At 44.1% G+C, this 21,027-nt stretch overlaps 1 protein-coding gene across 16 annotated transcripts in view; it reads right to left on the bottom strand.

Annotated features, from left to right (window-relative positions):
* Nucleotides 1-21,027, bottom strand: part of SOX5 (SRY-box transcription factor 5) — a 770,837-nt gene that overhangs the window by 365,043 nt on the left and 384,767 nt on the right. The window lies entirely within an intron of this gene.

Below are 21,027 nucleotides of genomic sequence, written 5' to 3'. Positions count from 1 at the left end.
TTGTTCCTGCGATACGCTCCGGAATGCAGTAATTATAAGTTCTTTTTAAAGCGCTTCTTCCATGCATACTCCAAAGGGGAAGCCATATTAACTGAATCAAAAAAACAACAGTCGCACAAGCACCTTAAAAGACTGGCAGATTTACTGAGGTGTGAGCTTCAGTAGGCCAGATGCAACTGAGGCAGTGGGCTATGGCCCTCTTTAAGGTGCCACAAGACTTTCTGATGTCCTTGAGAGCAGAACGAGTTTAAATTTATGGGTCCACAGAATGTCAACAAGGGTCAGTGTTGCAATCCTGCAAATCAGCTGGGATGATGATACGGATTCTGTGCTACGGATTTACACCTGTCTCTTCCAGTAGCTGGAGTTGACTCTACAATTAAGTCAAGTGCTTCTCCTCCTCTTTACTACACGCTTTCCTGCTTTCAGTATGGACCAAACTACTGCCTTTCCTCTCTTCATTATCTCTAGGCTGGGTAAGAAAATCACTGTCCTATAATCCCTTGCATAAAGCGAGGGAGAATGGAAGCACCGGCCTTTGAAAAAGCGTCTGCTACCTCTGGTCCAAAGGGGGCACATCGATATGACACACGTGTCAGTTTTATGCCATTTTATGTGGCATAAGCTGTGAGGATGGGCCATAACTCAGTGGCAGAACACAGGCATTACTTATCAAATCTGTGTGTTTGTTTGTTTGTTTGCTTGTTTGTTTGTTTGTTTAAAAGCCTTTCTAACCTGCTGGGCAGTTATGCACAAAAACACAACATCGAAACCACAAAGTAGTATCATTAAAAATGGGGATGCAATAAAACACAGTATAAAACAGTACTGACATGGTCCAATCATGCGGGTCACAGAAAGCTTAAGAAGAAGAAGTCTTTGCAAGGCATCCAAAGCTAACCCTGAGCATTCCTGCAGACATATTTACATGTTTGCCAGTGAGTGCCTGAAGGAGACTGATAAACGCAGATACAGTCCAAGGACAAATGTGGCTGAGGCCAGTCCAAAATGGGTGAGTATTTTAAGCAAGAAGCATAGTTCAAAACCAATACTTTGGACTTTGCTCAGAAACTAATAGGCAGCAACTGTATTCAGATAAAAGAAAGAGGGGAGGTAGGAAGAAGACTATTATCCCAACATCTTAAGACGCCTGGCAGCATCCCTCTAAAGCAGCTAAAGTTCCTTGACTGTCTTCAGTGGCAGCCCCAGGTGGAGTGCATTGCAAAACTCAAGAGAGACATGACTGAGGCATGGATCACTGTAGCCAGATGAGAATTAGTGCTTTTAGGTGGCCCCTGCCCAGAGTGACCTGCCTGGCTGCTGTGCAATGCTGGACTGGAAGGATCTCCTTACCTTCTTATGTGCTAGGTTGAAGCTCTCAGATTGCATGACCACATTAGCAGCTGCAGTCTGTTATCTAAAAGGAACATAGGACTCTGCCTTGCACAGTCAAAACCACAGACCATCTACCTCAGTTTCGTCTACACTAGCTGGAAGCAGCTCTACCAAGACAGAAGCTAGGGCCTTCTGTTCAGACCTAGAATGGAATTCTAGCCCTGTTCTGAATAAAGAGCAGCTCCATATCACCAGCTTCCATGCCCCCCCCCGCTTTTCCCCTGAGCTGACCGAGCTCGTCAAAAGGTACTGTAATGCGCTGCATCAGAAATTGTATTTGAAGACAAGAAAATCAGTGGTTATGAAAAGCCGGCATTTATGGCAGCCCTCACAACAAGTCCAATAAACCTCCCTGATCTCTGGGTGAAGCACATCTTCAACGTTGCCTGTGGGGTAAAAGCTCAATATGAGTAGTAGCAGTTACATATAACGAGGTCTGGCGTCATTTCAGGTAGAAGCCTATATTTCTTGAAGTAGAGCACTTGGCTATAAAGACGTGTTTTCAAGCCTCATTTCATTACACCCGTGTCTCCCCCTCTTTATGCAGAGGTAGATTTTTTTTCAACAACAACAACAAAAAAAGAAAAAACCTCAAGAGGAAAACGCAGGGCCCCTGACAATATTGTTTTCAGCCAACATTCAGTTGACAGCCAGTGTGATGGAGTGGTTAAGAGAGTTGGACTAGGACCTGGGAGACCAGGGTTCACATTCCCATTCAGCCATGAAGCTCACTTTGGGCCAGTCACTGCCTCTCAGCCTAACCTACCTCACAGTGTAAAAGGTAAAGGTAAAGGGACCCATGACCATTAGGTCCAGTTGCGGCCGACTCTGGGGTTGTGGCGCTCATCTCGCTTTATTGGCCGAGGGAGCCGGTGTAGAGCTTCCGGGTCATGTGGCCAGCATGACTAAGCCGCTTCTGGCGAACCAGATCAGCGCACGGAAACGCCGTTCACCTTCCCGCCGGAGCAGTACTTATTTATCTACTTGCACTTTGACGTGCTTTCAAACTGCTAGGTTGGCAGGAGCAGGGACCAAGCAACGGGAGCTCACTCCATCGTGGGGATTCGAACCACCAACCTTCCAATGGGCAAGCCCTAGGCTCTGTGGTTTAACCCACAGCGCCACCCGCATCCCTCACAGGGTAGTTGTGAGGATTAAATGAGAAGGGGAAACGAATCACATGGATGACCGTGAGCTCCTTGGAGAAAAGGTGGGATATATATGCAATAAATAATCTTCAGTTATGGCATGGTGAGCTGGACTGCATCACTTCAAGCTGCAGGTGTAGGGTGGATTTTTGAATGCTCCTTCGCACACAAAAGAACAAAAACACCACTTTCCTGAACTTTGTAAACGACACCGAATCAGAGTAAAACGTCTCCCTTTCCCTGGGTATGCTCAGGGAGATTCTGTTTCCTACACGGAGGAACGTTCAAAAACGTGACCTCCCTAAGCCAACATCTGAAATGGTGCAACCCAGAGTTCTGCTGCCTATTGCTGAATTCTGTGTGGAATAGCTCAGTAAGCACCTTATCTGTGAAATGTTAATTGTAATTACTGGGGTCCCAAGCTCGCCATGAGAAGTAACAAGATAAAGTGTGTAAGGTGCCTTGGGATTATTGATATTATAAGAGGATAAGAAGAATCAGGTGAAATCACAACCAAGCCTGCTATTATCATGGTTCTACCTCCATGAAGGAACTCAGTGCATTTCCATTATGTTCTTCAGCTCTTTTGTCTGCCTGTCCATCTCTTGTTGGATTTTTTTTTACTTTCCTAAAAATGTGGTGTAGGGGTTGGGTGGAGAGGTCCTTGCTTGTGTGCTTGCTTGCTTCAAACTCCTTTAGTTCTCCCTTAGGGCTGTCATACATCCAGAATTTCCCAGACATAGCTGGGATTTGCCCACTAGAAATAGCATCCGGAGGTAATTTCTGAAAAGCAGCCAAAATGTCCTGGAAAACTCAGGCCTACAGCAACCCATGATGGAAGTGTATATTTTGTTCGTGAATTTCCTTTAAAAAAATGGCTAATTTTTTTTGGTGGGGGGTTGTTGAGATGCCAAAAATGCTCAACAACTTTGCCGCCAAAAAATCTCAACAAATTTTCTGTCCAGATTTTCACTTTATGAAATATGGCAACCCTACTCTCCTATAAATATGCATTTTTGCTGTTTGGTATTTTTGAAGGTGAAATATAGAACCACAGAATTTTAGGTTTGGGGGACCCCAAGGGCCATCTATCTACCTGCAATGTAGCTAACGAATCCCTGACAGATAGCCAACCAACTTCTGCTTAAAAATCTCCAGTGAAGGAGAGTCCACCATCTTCTGAGGTAGTCTATTCTACTGTCGAACAGCTCTTACCGTCAGAAAGTTCCTTCTAAAGTTTAGGTTTTTGAAGCATCATATTTGTTTCCAGTGTTTTCACCTCTATCGTTCCACCCATACTCCTAATTAAAAATATATTTATGTGGTCTGTGTTTTTTCTTCATTAATACATGCAGCCATCCTATACAGGTGCCATTTTTTTTTTGGTCTTTTGAAGCTTGTGTGAAAGATGAATTGAAGTCTGCTTATTTATCCTTCTGTCTGTTATCTCCCTTGTCTATAAAAAACCAAACCTTGCCCACTTTCATTATCGAAAGTGTGGCTTCCATGGTATGAAATAATACCAATATTTAGGGTGCAAAAATAAAAATGAAATGTATAAACAAATTAGCATGGCAAGGATACTGCATTAATGACCACTGAACCACTGGAACCTATAAGAGCTTGAGAAGCGGTACTCAAAAGAAATAAAAGTAAGACAGACTTTTAGGTATCTGCTACAGAAACAGTAGTCTGCAAAGAACAGACCACCAGAGATTATTTGTTGAATAAATGAAGTACAGTCAAAAACACTCCACAGCCACCAGAAAAATTAACTAAACACGAGAACCTTGCACTTCACGCACAAGAATTTCTCCAAAATTTTCCATCCCCTTTGACAATTTTCAAATGCAATTTCTGTACTCAAGAGTCTCTTCCAGGTAACCTCTGGGCATTAATCCTGATTTACTTATACAAAGCTTACATAGCAGTTAGACTATGTAAGCTTTTACTGAGCAGTTGTTCTGATTGGTCTGCAGTGCAGTTGTATGACAGTGAGTATTCATTCTGATTTGGGAGAGGGGTGTTTATATGATTTTCTATTAGTAATTCATCCATCCCATGCTTTTGAGTGCATTTTCCTGTTGATTTCCAAACCACCAAAAAACCTGTTTCTTTTTAAATGGGAACTGGTGCAACAGAACCTATAATTCCAGTGTGTGCTTCGATCTCCACTGCAAAATAGTGGCTGTCTGGAGGCGCCCTTAATAACTAATGGAGAATGGCTGAAATAAATGCAGGATTAATTTTTCAGCACAACGCTATTTCAGGCTACAAATTCCCATCACCCCTAACCATTAGCTGTGCTGGCTCTAGCTGATGGGTGCTGTAGTCTAAAGCATATAGAAGGCACCTGATTGGAGGAGGTTGGCTGAGATTTTGTGTCAGCCTGTGGCTCTTTTACTGTTTTTTGGAGTACGTTTCCCAGCATGGCCAACAGTCAGGGATTCTGGGAGCTGTGGTCCAACAACATCGGAAGGACCACTGGTTCCCCATCGTAGTTATAAGTAAGCATATTCTTAACAGGAATCTGTAGCAAAAGAAAATGCAATAAATACATCTCCTCCCCCTCCCTAAAACCACCTCCTCTTAATCCTGAATTATTTAGGCTGATTTTGTCCTTCTTCATAGGAAGGTAATGGATTAAGCAGAACATTACTTACTGTTACAACCACTCATAGTAAGAAGGGATTAATTAGGACATTCCTGCTCTTGTCATTTCTCAAGATGTTAAGTTCATCCAGAAAAATAAACTTGACTTCAGCCAAATCGACAGCCTCAAAATGTCATGGCTTAGAAAATCACTCTCCCCCCCTCTTGCCCCATATACTAGAGCTGTTTCCTTCAACACCTTTGGCTCTTGTAGGAGAAAAACCTAACTGCTGATGAGTGGATTTTTAAAAGTGAAATGCTCTGAACTTTCCCCCTCTGTGACGCAATATAAAGGTGGGGCCATGCTAACAATAATGCAAAATCAGGCTTGCCCAGTTTCTCAGTAGCATAAGACAAAAACTACCCCCTTTTCCTTGGACACTACATGGTACAGGATGGAGAACCTGCAACTCTTCAAATGCTGTTGCCCTGCAGATGTTGTTGCATCCTCAAAAAAGCCTCATGATCCTCTGCAGCAGGAATGGGGAACTTGTGATCTTCTATGTATTGTGTGATTCCAGCTGCCCTCGGCCTTAGCCACCATGGCCAGTGCTCACTGATGATGAGAGTTGTAGCCCACCAACATCTAAATGGGCACAGGTCTCTCAACCCTAAGCTTGCACAACAAGTGGTGCAGTAAAGCTAGCATGCTGGTCTTGGACATGGGAAATCCAGGCTCAAATCCCTGTTCAGACATGACATTGAATGGGTGGCATCAGGCCCATCGCTAACTCTCTCCGCCTAACTTGTGACATTAGGCAAAGACCATTTGGGGAAGGTCTGTAGCTTAGTGGCACAGCGTTTACTTGACATGCAAAACATCCCAGATCCAGTCCCAAGCAAGTCTGGGAAAGACTCCAGACTGAGAATCTGCTGCCAGTCACACGTGGGGTAGTACCATCAATCACCTCCATTGTTAGGGGCCCAGTGGAAAAGATCTGGGGCTACCCCACCACCACTGCCACCGAACCACCCCCTAACAATAGCCCTGTCTGCAAGCTTCAATATAATTATGGGTAAATGGAGGACCTGAATCACATTTGCAACCTGGCAAAGGGAAGATCAGGACGTGAAGGTATTCTTTGAACATCTGAAGGTCTGCTCCATGGAAGGGAATAAAGTCTTGTTCTCTGCTCCCCCAGATGGAAATGGAGCCAAAGACCAAGAGGGCTGGTAGGCTCTTCCTCTCTGGACATCTTCAAGCCAAGGCTGGACAAATATCTGTTGGGGACATTCCAAGCTCTGGTTTGCGTGCATCAAGCAGAAGGCTGAGCTAGATGTCTTAAAACAGAAGCACGGAAGCTTTCTCCAGCCCTAGGGCCACAATCCATTGCAAGCAACCTTTTGAGGGCCACATGGTGATAGTGGATGGGACTAGAGGCAAAAATGAGGGGAGAAGTAGATGCAAGTTTTACCTTTGTGCAGAAGCTAGTTTCTACATGCACACACACACATCTTTCATTTCCATCCACGCAAGCAAGATTCATGATCAGAGGTCAAAGACACCCTCCAGCCGTATAAAAATAGCCAGGGTGCGAAATAGGGTCAGTGAGAGGTGATTCTCTATAATGTCAGATTTCCTAGCTAATTCTAAATGTGTTAATTTAGTCCCTGGGAATCAGCTGCACCATGGTGTCTTTTCCATGTTTTAGACTAATAAATATCACAGATACATAACTAAGTATTTGGGTTGCTGTTTTTCAGCAACCAACATAGCAAGACAATGTTTTCCTAACACCGTCACTGACCGCAGTTATTACCTCATACACTGTTCTGGCATTGCAGCCTAAACAGTGTAAACAGCTCTCCACACAATTTACAAATGAAGTTTTGAGGGTGTGTTTCTCCACTGCCACTAAACAGAATGGGAATTTTTTAATTTTTATTTTTTAAAACGAATGTGTTTTCCTTCTCTTCTGTTAAATCTGACCCAATTAGAATGCTAAAAGCAATCACAATAGGGCTGAAACCTGAAGGGAGAGAAACATTGATCATAATCAATGAATTGTTTTAATCCAAGAGCGTTATGTCCATCTGTCCCATTAAAGTTGCACGTTGGTAAGGGATCTCTGAAGCAAGAATGCCTTGATTGCAAGACGGCTCATAGGACGCTGCCTTAGAGCAGGTCAGACAACTGGTAGTGGCTCTGGAGGGCTTCAGAAAAGGTGTTTACCAGTCCTACCTGGAAGTGCCAGGGACTGGATCTGGCACCCTGTCATGAAAAGCAGCTGCTGTGCCCTCAAGTTCTGAGCACTTTCTTTGTCAAAATAGGAATCATCTTAGAAAGGACCCTCCTCCTATGTTTCAGCAAAGGGAGAATGCCTCTTTTAAGATATTGCTTGCCACCTGCACTTCCATAAACACTTACATTAAAATCTCTGTGTGTGTGTGTGTGTGCGCGCGCACGCGCATCTTTTGCCTGGTTAATCAGGGCACCTTTTAAGTTGATTAAATGTGTTTTTTTAAAAAAATCAATTATATGATTTAAATCAGCCAATCATTAGGGGTGAACAGAGCTGGAGACCAGCAACATATAGGGGAGATCACAGGTTTCTCTGCCCCTGGTATACTGTAAGACCTGGACATAGACTTCGGAAACACAGATTGAAATTTCCCACCTCTCTCTCTTTCTCTGTTTAAGGTACCTCACATAGCTGTTGTGATGGTCCACTCTGACCTCCACAGAGAAAGGAAGAACAGGATGAAATACCGTATTTTTTGCTCTATAAGACTCACTTTTTCCCTCCTAAAAAGTAAGGGGAAATGTGTGTGCGTCTTATGGAGCGAATGCAGGCTGCGCAGCTATCCCAGAAGCCAGAACATCGCTGTGCAGCGAAAGCTGTTCTGGCTTCTGGGATTCAGAATTTTTTTTTCTTGTTTTCCTCCTCCAAAAACTAGGTGCATCTTATGGTCTGGTACGTCTTATAGAGCGAAAAATACAGTATAATATAACAATAACGTTTTTACTTTCTTTTTTTAAAAAAACCTTTTATTTCACGAACATGATGATAATTTTACAGAGCCATGAAAGACTATCAAACCCATCATTGACAACATTTTAGTGTTTCCGGAAAAATACATACAGGCAACCCCTGATTTGTGTGTGGGTTGCATTCCAGGTCATTGAATGCTTGTGTGAAATCACGTGCAATCAAAACATCCCGTTCCTCCTTGTCCCCACCCCGCCCTTTTAGTGACGTCTTTTATGACGTTTATGGGTCACTTCTGGGTTCAGCACTGTACGCGTGTCCGTGATTTGCACACTCCTAAAATGGAGGTTGAGTGTATAGGTAAGCATTTTCATGCAGTTTATTACATCGACGTGTAACCAAATAAGGCTCTATTATCCAATGCAGAGGCTGCTAGTCTACCTTCTCTGACTCTAGCTACACGAAGATTCCCGCTACATCAGACAAAAGGTCCACATTGCCCAGTATCCTGTTCTCAGTGTAGCCAAGCAGATGCCCATGGGAAGGTAGGACATGCATGTGACAGCACTTTTCCCACTTGTGATTCCCAGGAACTGGTATTCAGAGGCATGCTGCCTCCAACAGAGAAGGAAGAACATACAATAGCCAAGGTGGATAACAGCCACTGAGAGTCTTATCCTCTGTAAATTCATCACACACGTTTATGTATCGCAAGAGCAAGGAAAATCCCTTCTGCTGCTGCTCTTTATCCCTCACTATTCTGAGTATGGTAAGATGGTTTCTTATTGTATACGAGACATCAGCCCGGCTGCAGTTAGAAAAAGCATCACCAGATACCCATTTTACCTGTGATTCACAGATTCTGGAATATGCTATATATCTTCAGTTGTCCATTGGCCAACACCCGCATGCGGTATTCTAAGCCACAAGAGACACGGCCTGCGTTTTGCAACTAAAGCTGCTCTCCAAGAAAAGAAAAAGGAAAAGAAAAACCGAGTCTCACAAGTTCACACTTCCAGTCCTCCATATGTCTAGTTTGGATAACTTCTGCTTTTTTAAAAATACCACTTTTTAACAACTGCAGGCTTGCCAGTGCTCACAAGTTTAACGCAAACTTTCATCCTTCTAGGCTGGCCTCCGACAGCGCAGCCCAAAACACACACAGGTCTCCCAACACTCTAATCCCTGAACCTTCACCAGTTGTCAATAATAATAATAACAACAACAACCTGAGAGGTACAATCAAACTTGTATTTTAAAATGGCTGTGGGAGAAGAGATATGCAAAACTCACTCAGAAGCAAACACAAATGTGTTTCTTATGTCCTCCCCGAACTTCTAAATCATTTGCTATAGCCAGGGTGGGAAACCTTTTTGGGGGACCGAGGGCCACATTACTGTGGTTGAAAGCTGCCAGGGGCCACATTCCAAGAGTGGGCAGGGTTGCACACACTAGTGTGGGCGACATAATACGCAATCCAAACACAGGCATACACTAAACACACCCACGTATCTGAGTTCAAATCCAAGCCAGACTCAGATGAACTCTCGTGCCATCCCTACTGAAAGCCTTGTGAACCGAAGAATGAGTGGGTGTCCCCAGTTCCATTTCATTATCATTCCATGGGTTGTCGCTGCCTCATTCTCTGCTCCATCTGCTTTAACTAGGGGAGATTTCTAAAATCAAAATAAGAATTGGCATACCCACAGATTATTCCACCCCTATCCCCCGTACAGTTTACTGATGCACATTCGCACATGCATGCACTGCTTAAACACAGAACAACAAGGAATGTTGATGCAATCATACGATCACATCAGAATTCCTTTTTTTGCACTGTAGTCAAATCACGTGTGTGCTAGTAACTTCAGGTGTGGTGGGAGTGGAACGAAACTAAAAACAGTGGCAAATGGACACAAATCTCTCGACAAATCCCAGAAATGAAATAAAGGGGAGAATTGCGGACCATTAACTCATACATACATCTTCTGCACGCAGGAAAGTAGATTCTAAACATCAGGAAGAACTTTCTGATACAGTGGTACCTCGGGTTAAGAACTTAATTTATTCCGGAGGTCCGTTCTTAACCTGAAACTGTTCTTAACCTGAGGTACCACTTTAGCTAATGCGGCCTCCCGCTACCGCCAGGCGATTTCTGTTCTCATCCTGAAGCAAAGTTCTTAACCCGAGGTACTATTTCTGGGTTAGCGGAGTCTGTAACCTGAAACATCTGTAACCCGAGGTACCACTGTAGTAGGATTTGTTCAACAGTGGAACAGGCTCCCTTGGGAGGTTGGGGACTCTCCTTCACTGAAGGTTTTTAAGCAGAGGTGGGAAGGCCATCTGTCATGGATGCTTTGACCTGAGATTTCTGCATAGCAGGAGGTTGCATTAGATGACCCTTCCAGCTCTACGAATCTATGATTCTATGAAGCAGTTGCCATGCCCTTCCCCTCTCCCTCCCCTCTCACCCCACCCAGCTCTCAGAATGGTTACTCTCAAACGCCAGCTTTTAACTGAGTTTGGACAGCACAATGCGGGCGCCTGTTTCAAGAGACTGATGCATTGAGACATTTTGTGGTCTGTGTACGGCATGAGGGAGAGATGGCTGTTTGTTCCCCCTTCATCAATGGTGTTAGGCAACTGAGAATTAGCGCCGTTAATCAAATCAAATAACCCAAGGATCTCGTTAGAACCTTTAAGCCTAATAATAATAACAATAATAGGGAAGACAATCGGCAAGTTGTTTCGACTCCGAAACTCCCTCGCCTCACGTTTCCATGCTCCCCTTCATCCCACCCGCTCCCCTCCCCACATTGACGCCACCAGCAGCCTTCTCAAATTTAACCTGTCCTATGCAAGCTTTGAAATCCCACTCAAACCACAGCGGCCTGGAGCCCTCTACAAAGAAAGCATATAAATAGTATTACCTATAATGCATGCAGCACATGGAGAGAGAAGTTTTGAAAGAAAATGGACAAGATGTTGACACTGATCAAGTACACCTTCCTCTCTGGAAGTTTACAAGAACATTATGGTTGAAACTGATTTCGATCGGGCTTTCCTTTAAAAGAAAAAAAGGCAGATTCCCGCCTCCTCATCTCACCCATCCTCTTACACAGAAGCTGATCCCTATGCATTCATTTCTCTGCCAGCCAGATAAGCTGTTATTTCCTGCTCGTGAAGAAAACTCTGTTCATCGTATGGATCATGAAGAATTGTTCTGCCAATAAGCTGGTTAAATAATGTCAGCACAGTTGCTATGGGGAGGCATGGTGAAGTGTCGGATTAATAAACTAACACTCTGTGGCTCGGCCCCTCCACACCCACCCAAACACCCCCATTACAATCACAGTTTATCTGGCCTCAGAACGGTCATAATTCAGGTCACTAAATCCGATATTTAGCCGAAGAATTGATGCTTTTGAATTATGGTGCTGGAGGAGACTCTTGAGAGTCCCATGGACTGCAAGAAGATCAAACCTCTCCATTCTGAAGGAAATCAGCCCTGAGTGCTCACTGGAAGGACAGATCCTGAAGCTGAGGCTCCAGTACTTTGGCCACCTCATGAGAAGAGAAGACTCCCTGGAAAAGACCCTGGTGTTGGGAAAGATGGAGGGCACAAGGAGAAGGGGACGACAGAGGACGAGATGGTTGGACAGTGTCCTCGAAGCTACCAGCATGAGTCTGACCAAACTGCTGGAGGCAGTGGAAGACAGGAGTTCCTGGTGTGCTCTGGTCCATGGGGTCACAAAGAGTCGGACATGACTAAATGACTAAACAAACCCAATATGGCTGCCTCTGGCCGTTCAGACTGAGTCGGAAATGAATTTCACCCGGTTTTTGTAGGAACAAGTACCATCATAAGGAGCAGCTGGAGGGAAGGAGTTAAGTTAGCTATAGAGATATAACCAGCATCCATTGATTGTCCTGGGAACACCTAATGCTGAGGAAAAGATAACGCTTCAGTGTGGTTCCCTGATCAGGGACCGAATAAGGAGGCTACTGGGTCCTCAATTTTATGTAGTCTGAGCTTTCTCAAAGGAAGAACAGGATATAAGCAAAATAAAAAGCAAATAGACCAGGGCAGAGCCCCAAGAACTACAGCATTTTTCTTCCAGCACAGCATCCAGCTGAACCTTTATTTTATGAAAAACAAGTCTCTAGTTTTCACGATCTCTACTTAATGCACCTTGTCTCCAAAATTTCAGGTCTCCAAGACTACGGGCCCAAACAGCAGGAGATCTGCGATTGGATCTCCTGACTTAAAAAATAACAACAAAACTTTAAAGTAGCCACTGGTGGGGGGGGCGGGCGATGAGTGCTTAACTCTTTCTCCTACTCCATTCCCCTCCTTTAAATCTTCCAGCCTCTACTTTTAAGATTCTAATCCTTCTCTCCACCCAATTCCACCCTGCTGTTCTCAGCAGAGAATAGCAGCAGAGAATTTAAGCCAATAGCATGGCTTAAAAAGGTGGGGAGCAATTTATATCGGAAAAATGGCATGGGGAAAAGGATTCAATATATGTTCCATCAGTGCTGCTCAGATCTGCTCAGATTTGTGGATCCACTTTTGCAGGTGACATTAAAAATTAGGATATATGCCACCGTAGTTTAACGTGGCCACATTACCTACTTTACAGCAGAGGTTCAGTCCTTTGTTTCAAGGAGTTTCTCTATTTGATGGGCTGCCCAGTCCAAGTCTGGTTTACTGATGCAAAGCCTCAGAAAGGGACACCAGGAGCCTTCGATTTCCCCAATCCACGATTAGCATCCAAGCAGCAGACCGAGAAGGCAAACAGCTCATCTGGTCAAAGTCTTCATCACTACGTTGAAGCATACTATTTCCTATATAGTCTTCATGTATTCATGGACATGTACACCACCCCAGGGGTGCCAACTTGAATAAAATATTTTTGAGGGGGGGGGGGAGGTAAGCCCTGCCCCACAGAATCAATCACAAGACACAGTGCACACAAACCATTTGAATGGCAATACCCATCAACTTATTAGGGGAGCCAGTCCCCTCAAATATTTTATTGGAGGGGCCAAAGGGACCTTTGCCCCTAGGAGTCGGCTCCTATACACCACCCTGAGTCTTACTGTATTAGGCAGTGTTTGTGTGTGTGTGTGTGTGTGTGTGTGTGTACAAATACACACACACGGTAGACCCAAGAATGAACATGAGTAAGTTGGGTCCATTAATTTCTGTTCTGAGTAAAGCTTAGCTGAATACCATACAAATGATTTTATTTGTGGACTTCAACATTGTGCTGATATGATTGTTCCATCAACACAAGAATTTCTGCTTGCCTCCCCCTGTGCACTGTTCTGCAGCTTCTCCCAACCCTCCCTAGAGGATTTGGGGGAGACATGAGGGCACACAAGGGAAGAGAGTGCGAAAGCCCTATGGGGCTAGTGTGAATCCTTGTGTTGGCTCCTGCTAATGGACCAGGTTAGTTGAATCTGGCCCTAAATATTTAAGTGACAGCAATTTCTCAATTTGCATGGATCCATATCAGCGAGTAAATGCTAACTCAGTATAAATCTGCACCCACTTTTGTACTTTTTTAATAATGAAGATGATGATGATGCAGAAAAGGCCACCCAGTTGCAACCCCGAAATCTGTATTCGACAGGCAAAGATTGAAGCAGCTCTGGGTCAAAACAATGGCAGTTTTGTGCCGGGTGTATAAACCGTCAATCCTTTGTTTCTCCTTGTTGTGTCATTAAAGGAAGACAGTCCATCCTGATTTAAAGCTGTATATTCAGCTCAAATGGAAAAGTGTTAAAATCTCAGCATGTCCTTGGTCCATTAACTTCTATCCCGATTTAACACGCTCCACAGTGCTTGGGCAACAGACACCGCCATACAACCTATTCCTAAGCAAACAGCATTTTGTTTCCATAAACCATCTGGGGTGGTAAGGGCCACTTGCCTGGAGTAGCTTAATACACTTGGCTGTTTTAAAACAGAGAACTAAGAAACTTTTCTTCAGTCCAGGGGGAAAAAATGACTGGTTTTGGTGGGGGTGGGGGGGTGGGGAGGAGACCGCCATCGAAGGAGGAAGAGAATTTTGGCCAAGGTAGCTGTTTTCATTATTCAGCTGGAGAAAAGTCATTGGCTACCCAGGGTTTTATTAAAACACACGCAGACGCACACACCTATAGGTCCCCCCCCCCAAGATACCAACAAAAGTGATCCCATTCATAAACTTGGACAGTGGTTTCTTTCATATACTTAAAGCCTCTATCAGCCACTCAAGCCGAGCACCAAGAAAATGGTTGGAATCTAGTTTGTATAAATTGTGAGACTATGCGTGCGCATTGCAAAACAGGCTTCTTATATTCATAGAAGGTGCCTGAATCTTAGCCTTCAAGTACAAGCATTGAGCATTGAGCATTTGAAGCTGAATGATGAAGCTAGTCACAACTCTCCGAAAATATTCCACTAGTTTCCCCCAGATGTATAATTAAGGTGGGTGGAGAGGACCAACAATCACAAATAGTGAACTGTGCCTCATAAAAGAGCTAGTTCACACATTACACAGTCACAATTCCAGGTTTGCCAGAGAGCGCATGTCACAGGGAGCCACAACCAAGGCCAGCTTAATGGGAAGCCTATGTACACTGCATGCGTTTTCAACCACCTATGCGTCACATTTGCACAATACGGTTTTAGCTGTACACTAGAAATACTGTAGGTGCACTAGGTGCACCTGTTAGATGTGCAATGTGCAGATGAGAAACGTCCTTATTTTGTATTTGTGTGTATAGTGGTACCTCGGGTCAGTGGCGTAGCGTGGGGGGTGCAGGGGGGGGCCGGCTGCACCGGGCACAACATCTGGGGGTTAGGGGGCGCAAATCCACGGGTTAGGGGGCACAAATTACTTGCCTTGCCCCGGGTGCTGACAACCCACGCTACGCCACTGCCTCGGGTTAAGTACTTAATTCGTTCCGGAGGTCCGTTCTTAACCTGAAACTGTTCTTAACCTGAAGCACCACTTTAGCTAATGGGGCCTCCTGCTGCCGCATTGCCGCCAGAGCACGATTTCTGTTCTCATCCTGAAGCAAAGTTCTTAACCCGAGGTAATATTTCTGGGTTAGCAGAGTCTGTAACCTGAAGCATATGTAACCTGAAGCATATGTAACCCGAGGTACCACTGTATTTCTTTAATGCCAATTTTCCTTTGAGCATAAAAAATAATAATCTCATTCAGTCATATCACCATCAGAAAGTGAGAATTTCCGGAGTTACAGGCAATTTTGTTCTTGTCAGTTTCAGGTTTTTGTTGTTTTATTTTAAAAAAATACAATGCAATAGACAGAGCAGGGCTATCATACAAGGTTAGTCCTCCAGAAGTTGTTGAACTGCAATTATCCTGAGCCATCATGGTGCCTATGAATGCAACATGTAACTGTTTTTTTGCTTTGTTTTTTTTCCTGTATAGGATGGCACCAAGGCTTGGGAACCCATGGGCATCCAGATGTAACTGGACTGCATCTCCCATCACCCTTGTCCATTGTCCATGCTGGCTGGCGCTGATGGGAACTAGAGTCCAACATTATTGGAACGACCACAGGTTCCCCATCCCTGAGCTAGACAGAGGCCAATTTGAGGAAATATTTCTACCTCTATCTTCAAAAGTCTCTCAAACTTGTGGGATCTGTGAGCTCAGTCCTTGCTATTTGTCTGGAGTGGTTCTTCCAGAGGCCAAGGCAGCCCTATCCACCTCAACCACACCGTCTTGCCACCCAACCAGCAACCCTCTCCATACGACAAGAGAATGCAGAACGAAACCCTCCCACGTCACACACTTAAGTGTTCGGCAACCCATTGCTCTCTAACGGCTGGTGGAAGTTGTAATCCAAAACATCTGGAGGGCACCAGAGAGAGTTGATGAAAACTGTTTTAAAAAGCTTTCCAAGCCACCACCTAGGATACTATTCCTAGAAAGGGAGGGTATAGGAAATGTTTTAAATCAATACAGCTATTGTTAACTTACACCCCACTGATTTGCTATGGAGGAAGCACAGCTGTGTCCCTAAGGGGCTTATTCACAGGACTGTATCCTAAAAAGATACCAGCAGTCAAATTATGTACAACTGGGAGCAGAGAGAAGCTGCCCACTTTCCACCTTCTGTTCTGCCTCATTTAGTCCCTGTGTTTAGAAGGCTCCATGGGGGACCATGAGTTAGTTAAAATGGTGGGTTGGATGGCTTATGCATTTCATAAGGAACTCCTCCGCACTAAACTTTTGATTTTATATTTGATTTTCCTTGACTTCCAGAATTGGAGGTCAGTTTTTCATGTAATCCATTAGGAGATACCGTCGTACCTTGGCTCCCGAATGCCTTGGGAGTCGAATGTTCCAGTTCCCGAATGATCAAAAACCAGAAGTGAGTGTTCCAGTTTTCGAATGTTCTTTTGGAAGCCGAATGTCCAATGGGGCTTCCGCAGCTTCCCATTGGCTGCAGGAAGCTCCTGCAGAAGCTGTGCTTTGGAAGTCAGATGTTTCGGAAGTTGAACGGACTTCCGGGATGGATTCTGTTTGACTTCTGAGGTATGACTGTACTTCCTTTGAACATGGGTGGGACACAGCTCACAGCCCACCAGAAGTTATTGGACTCCAATTCCACTAGCCATAGCCAATGTGGCCAATAGTCCAACAAATCCAGAGGGCCACAGGTTTCCTACCCGTGGCTTAATACTAGCTACTCAGCTGCCTGAGGTCCACATGAGCTTGTTATATAGAATCAGAAGGAAACACAAGGGTCATCTAGTCCAACCTCCTACAATGCAGAATTTTTTTTGCCCAATATGGGGCTCGAACCCACGGCCCTGAAATTGAGAGTCTCATGCTCTACCAACTGACCTATCTCTCTTTCTCATACTCAGATCATTGGCAGCAATGGAGGTTATACGTTCACCTCCATCAAGGCAGCAGCAATGGTGGGCAGGGGGAGTATCAGAAGCTGTAAATATCCACGAACCTATCATTATTAATGATATTCCAAAGCCCCCTACTTTACATATTTAAGTAATTTAAGTATTATATTTCATCTTGCCAGAGCGAGACCTTTAGAGATTGTAATTGGACTACTGTAAGAAATCTGTAATTTGCAGTTCTTGGAAACTTAAAATGGGGAATATGGCAAAGGGCAGTCTAGAAGATAAAAGACATGGAACGGGATGCGCGGAGATCTGATTTTCATCATCAACTGTTCAACCTTAGAACAGTTTATTCCTCATTTTCCCTTATGTAAACATGCCTGCCTATCTACCCCCCCCCCTTATTTTAAGTACTCAGACAAATAACTTGAGGCTCCAAAACATTCTGGGTTTTCTGACTGAGGAAACATTTTTTGATAAGTACAGTTTTCAGCAAATTGGGGGGGGGGGAGCAAAAGAGTTTGAGCATTCAGAAATATTTAATTAACCCAGCATTTAACAGCAGAATGCCCACTTCCGATACCACTCATTTAGGCCAAATAATAATTAAAAGAACCTTAAATATCAGAGCCTCGACCCTAAAGTTTCTCAATAATGATAATCACTGGCACAATAAAAGAAAGCCCAATTATGCAAGTAAGAGCCATAATAAAACATATAAGAACTGAGCTATGCCCTCTTTGTTGGAAATGCCACTGCCGGCCCGAACGCATTTTAATGCTGTACAAAATTATGTAATATGCTTGCAATTACATAATGCAAAAAGCAGAAAAAGAAAGGCGTAGAAACACTTGGGGCCAAATTGGAGTCATCTCTGTAGCTATATATAAACTCTCCCCCCCCCCCCATTATGTGAAGAACAGAGATATAGAGAGAGACCCTGGCAAGATTCTGATCAAGGGCATGTGTGCAAGAGAGAGATCCGTATAGCCGCACAAATATACACGTACATGCGCAAACATGAATATATTATGTCTTCTAAGTTCACCTCAGTGCTACGGCTAGGGAAAGAAAATGGTAATATTTTAAAACTTAAATAGGTGTGAAGTGCCCCATATGGTCAAACAGGCTATCAACTGAGTGGGAAACAAATTAAATAAATAGTCATCGTGTTTAAAACATTTGCATCTCTCTCTCTCTCGCTTTGTTGCTATCTTTCTATTTTGATGCTTTTCTAAAATAAGCCAATTCACAGGCACATTGCAAGTTCAACGATCGAACGGACAAAACCAGGACCTAGTTGAAAGCATAAAACTGGTATTGCTCCCCAAGTCCAGCCCCAAAAGGGGGTCTGGGAGGGAGTGTGTTTGTGGGAGGGAATGGAAGCCTGGCAGGAAACTGTGTCCAGTTCAGTTCCTGGATGGGCACCAGTGCTGTGTAGGCAAACCCTCCTCAACCCCACTTCTCTGAAGATGAGCAACTTGGCCCATCTTCCTGGGATGCAGATAAGGTGGTCATCACAGTAGGGGCCCAGGTGGAATTCTTGTCCTCTCCTATGATCGACTGGGGGAGGTGGAGGTTTTCTTTCACCTACTCCATCCTAGGCAGGTGCAGTTAACGGTGGAAGTGGGATAATTAAGCTGATTGGTCTCATTTGTTGACTTAGGGGTGTGCAAGAAAGGGAAGAAGTCGGCAGAAATGGTGAGTATTTGCACACTGACCTCTGGGCTCCATGTAGTAGGCCATGGATCACTTTTGAGTTTAACCCAGGCATAGGCAAACTCGGCCCTCCAGATGTTTTGGGACTACAACTCCCACGATCCCTAGCTAACAGGACCAGTGGTCAGGGATGATGGGAGTTGTAGTCCCGAAACATCAGGAGGGCTGAGTTTGCCTATGCCTGGCTTAACCCTTGCAATTGCAGCACTCAATAGGAGCGTGAATCAGGAAGACCTCACTCCCCACCTGAAGAGGTGCGGCAGGTGAGAAGAGGTGGAATTACTGCCAACTTTCATTCCTGCCTTGTAGGCTTACCCTACCACAACGAGCTCAGCAGCCTGATAGAGGATTTGAATATTTCCCTTGGTCTTTTCCTTCCTTGTGTGGTTCATAAGTTCCTAGAGTTACAGTTAATAAAGTGGGCTTAGATAGATCCCATACCTTGAGTCTTGCCTCTTACATTCCAGCCTCCTAATGCAATTTACTCCTATCCACAGAAACAGCTAGAGTCTGGCAAAGGATCTAAGGATCAGAAAGCACTTGTTGAATTTACTGGTGGGTCAGAAATCAAGTTGGAATCTTCTGGCTGTGGACAGAAGGCTTCTCTTAAAAAAGGAACTGGGAACTCTCTATTCTAATTCCATCCCACCCTATTTTTTTAAGATCACAAAGCAACTGGGAAACATTTCAATTTTTACTGACCACAAATGAAAGTAGGTAGATAGGTAGATTTGCAAAGCACCATTACAGCCTTTTTTTCAAAGAGTATCCAAACATTCTGAGCCCATTCATCCCCATGCCCCTATTTTATAATCAAAGATCTGGAGGTGATTCCGCCATCTAATCCACACACACCCTTGCGGAATATTCTGCACATTAACGCTTCTGGAGATTAACCTGTATTATCCACATTAAAACATGCCACAAGCAGACAGCAGAAGCCAGCAAAGACAGTTCTTGCTCTGATTCAGGTATTATTCATGCAGGGCTTGGGGTGAATATTATTCTTTAATTACTAAAGTTTTTTGTTTTTTTTTAAGTAGGCCCTCAATGCAACTAAAATCCACCATCATTCTACTCATTTTATAGTGGGGAAATTCTGACTGCAAGGATCGCAGCAGCCCGGCAGAATAGACCAGTATTGTTATGCCCATATTGCTGTGTTAGGGGAGGTTGTCCTGAGAAAGAGCTTTAATTAATTAATTAATTAATTTCTGTACTGCCCTTCACTCGAGGAACACAGGGTGGATGACAATACAGAAACACAAAAATACATAAACAATGTCCATTGACTGTTGAATTAGCCAAGGTCCTGGGAGAAGAGGAATGTTTTTGCCTGCGAGTAGTGTATAACAGCTCATGCAGTGCTATCTGGAGTTTTGTATTATTATTATTAGTAGTAGTAGTATTATTAGTGCAGTTGAGGGAGTTCAGTGGTAGAACATCGGCTTTGCTTGCAGAATGTCGCACTTCAGTATCTCCAAGAAATGCTGGGAATGTCCCCTGCCTGAAACCTTAGAGAACTGCTTCCAGGCAGTGTAAACGGTGCTTTTCCTGAGCTAGATAGACCAATGGTCTGATTCTGTATAAGGTAGCTTCTTATGCTTCTAATTTGGTTGTAGCAGTGGTCTGACAGTGCAGAGGAAAGTCTTCTTGGGGGTAGGGGTAAGATTACAACAGCAGACTGAAGTGGAAGTGTTAATCACCCCTTCCCCCAGTGACATTTCTATAACTAACTTTGCAAAATTTGCAATGAACGCTTGCATTTCCTTTTTTTTTTTTAAGCCACCCTGTGTATATCTTGAACCTCCAGGCTGTACCCACATCTAGTCACTTTCTGTCGATGGCAGGTTTGGTTTCTCACCCACAAAGCACACCTCAAAGCTCAACGGAGGTCAGACGCTTTCTTACCCACAAATCAAGGACTCAGTTGCATGCAGAAGCCCCATGTGCCATCAACTTGCATGTAGCCGCACAAACAGTGCGTTTCTCATTTGCTCCAGCAAAGCATCACCAAGCCAGACCAAACCAACTCTCCAACTAAGCAGACTTGCACTCTAGGCTTGCTATGGTCAGACAGATTTCGTTCTGCAAGAGAGATTTAGGCACACAGCAGGTTACAACTATAGAAGCTGCGTATCGTGTGAATGCCTATTTTGAACTTTTGCTATTAACAACGAGGCTGTTCAGGGCTTTAAAAGTCAGCAACCAACACTTTGAATTGCACTCGGAAATGTACTCGGAGCCAATGTAAGTTTTTCAGGACCGGTGTTATATGGTCCTTTGAAAT

Source organism: Podarcis filfolensis (assembly GCF_964270895.1).
Source record: "Podarcis filfolensis genome assembly, chromosome: 10".
Lineage (NCBI taxonomy): Eukaryota > Metazoa > Chordata > Lepidosauria > Squamata > Lacertidae > Podarcis > Podarcis filfolensis.
The sequence above is the reverse complement of the archived record's forward strand: the minus strand, read 5'-3'. Positions and strand labels throughout refer to the sequence as shown.